Source organism: Gossypium arboreum, chromosome 1 (assembly GCF_025698485.1).
Source record: "Gossypium arboreum isolate Shixiya-1 chromosome 1, ASM2569848v2, whole genome shotgun sequence".
NCBI classification, from domain to species: domain Eukaryota; kingdom Viridiplantae; phylum Streptophyta; class Magnoliopsida; order Malvales; family Malvaceae; genus Gossypium; species Gossypium arboreum.
Window position 1 is genome coordinate 5,377,573 of NC_069070.1, and position 2,963 is coordinate 5,380,535.

Sequence of the window (2,963 nt, forward strand, 5' to 3'; positions counted from 1 at the left end):
TGCTCGGCTGCCAAAAGAAAAACCACAAAAGGGTGGCTGATTGACAGTGGTTGAACAAACCACATGACACCCGATGCTGCTATTTTCAAGAGCATTGATAGAGGTTTCAACACAAAAGTAAAAGTGGGTAATGGACACTACATTAAAGCATAAGGCAAGGGAGATGTGCTAATTGACGCTCCTTCAGGTATCAAATTCATTTCCAATGTTTTGTTAGTACCTGAAATAGACAAAAATCTACTAAGTATTGTTCAACTTGTTGAAAAAGAATACTCAATTGTTTTCAAAGGCAAAGAATGTATGATTAGTTATCCAAGTGGATCCAAACTCATGTTAGTGACCATAAATGACAGAAATTTTATTGTGGATTGGAACAAAAGTTTAGATAGTGCCTACACAACTGTCTTAGATGAGTCTAAATTATGGCCTAAAAGATTAGGCCATGTTAACTATTAGTCTCTACTTCATTTGTCCAAAGAAGACTTGGTTGAAAATTTCACAAAAACAATTGAAAAAGAGGATATTTGTGAAGTGTGTCCGCTAGGAAAGCAAGCTAGACTACCATTTCCTATAAACAAGGCATAGAGAGCTTCTGAAAAGTTGTAATTAGTCCATACTGATGTGTGTGGCCCTATGAAGACACAATCCTTGAATGGTAGCAGGTACTTCATTCTTTTCATTGATGATTATTCATTGTTGGCAATATCAAATTCGGCACAACAAGCATATACCAATTTTAATCAAGATGAGCTATAGACTTAAATGAATATCCAACCAATTATAATGCATGAGTATACATTGACTTTTATATTAACAAATGGATTCATTACTCAATTCAAGCATCATTTAAAAATCTAGTATTAACCAAACTCCATTCGTTAATATTTATGATATTTGCGCATATATGCATATATCTTGAACATCTAATTCTTCAAAACATAAATTTCCTTTGTAAAATTATCATTTCACTTTAAAACATTTTAAATACAAATATCAATTAAATTCATATTCAAAACCACATGTCAATACACCATACAAATATATATCATAGAGTGACTAATTAAATTAGTACCAATATCTATATCAAAACAACCACATAAGTCACATAATATATTTAAATAATATTTAAACAACCAAATCAAATTTAATTATTATAATGTCGAACACTTATTTATGCTAATATTATGTAATAGTTCACTTATGAAACTAACCATTTGACTTAAATGGTTGTTTTGCTATTACAAATGAACACATATAACTAAATGCATATGTCTCATACTCATCAATGAACATAAACCACAACCAAGTTCTCAATCATTTTATTCCAATCAATTAGTTATACAAACATATAAGTCAACTAATATATCAAACTAATCCATTATATGTATATTCATAAGTGCCGAATCATGAGTAGCTCATAAATATTGTCCATATCTATTCTATCACATAACCGAATGCCATTACCTCAAATCATAGTCATTGACCTAATATATATCCCATTTATATAAATAAAGCATATCACTCAACAAATATCCAACCACAATTTCACATCAGACCATTTATACTAAACACATATACTCTAGCATAACCTCGTCAACATTAACAATTATATTAACTATGGTTCACATATGAACACATATAATAGCCGAAACATCAAAATCAAAACCAAACATATCCATAGCATATTCAAACTTAAAACCAAACTTAACATGAATAAACAAGCCATTTTCACATGGCTTATATATATACAAACCAAAGTTCAATATTTCCAAGTATTATCTAGCCTATACATGCCATAGGTTCGAAATTTAGCTTATAAAGTATCGAAAACATTCGATAATGTGATAGACTTTGCTGACGATCCCTGAGTATGTAACAATCTCCAAAATCTATAAACAAAGATAAATATATACACACAAAGTAAGCTAACTTAGCTTAGTAAGCCTTAAGCAAATTAAACATTTAATGCATAATATCATCTCAATTACTAATCATTTTAGTTAAATAAATCAACTTATGCATTTGTAATCACATTTAATTTCAAGCTGTTAATTCCATACATATATAACATATTCTTTCATAGGACAATTTCTCCTTGGCCGAATATACATGTATGTTGTAACCATTTTTTTGGAAAACGGGTATCGACTTGGAGAAAAAACGAAAACGGGAGTTGCCACCAATCTTTTTAGGTGTGATTGGATCACTTTGTAAAAGTGGTTGTTTTTAATAAATGGTTTGATTTATTTAAACAACAATTTTGGTCCACGTAAATCAAGAAAACAGGTTCGGGAGTCGGTTACGCACAAAGAAGGATTAGCGTCTTAATTAGTGTCTTAGTGTCGAAAATTTGAAAACTTGAAAGAATTTAAAATACGATCCCTCTTTGTAAAGAAAATGCTCAAATGTTAAAGATCTTCTCGTCTCAAAATATAAAATGTCACATCCAGTAAGTTAGGACACGACATCTTGAATTTTTGAGAGCGAGCTTGCCTTTTATATAAAAATTCGTGTATTTCAAAAGGATATTCGATTAGTTAAGGTGGACGAGGAAAATCGAGACCCAGTAAGTTAGGGCACGTTTCCCCAAATTTCGAACACCAAATATTGTCTTTGTGAAAGAATTATTTTAAATCGGTTAATTAATATAAATTAGTGGTAAAATGGAATAGCGAAAAATGAACAAACAAATATGAATTTCGATATCAATGAACATAACAAAATAAAAATAAACGCATAATAAGAATGATAAAATTAGAAATAGAGGAGTAAAACAAACAAGTAATGTAAGAGAATAATAAAAGATTAATAATAATTATAATAGTAAAAATAATAATAGTAATAATAGCTAAGTGGGAAATAGTAACAAGACATTAATAAGACAAATAATATAATAATAGTGATAGCACTAAAAAATGAAAAGAAAAATATATATTAATAATAGTAATAAATATAATAATAGT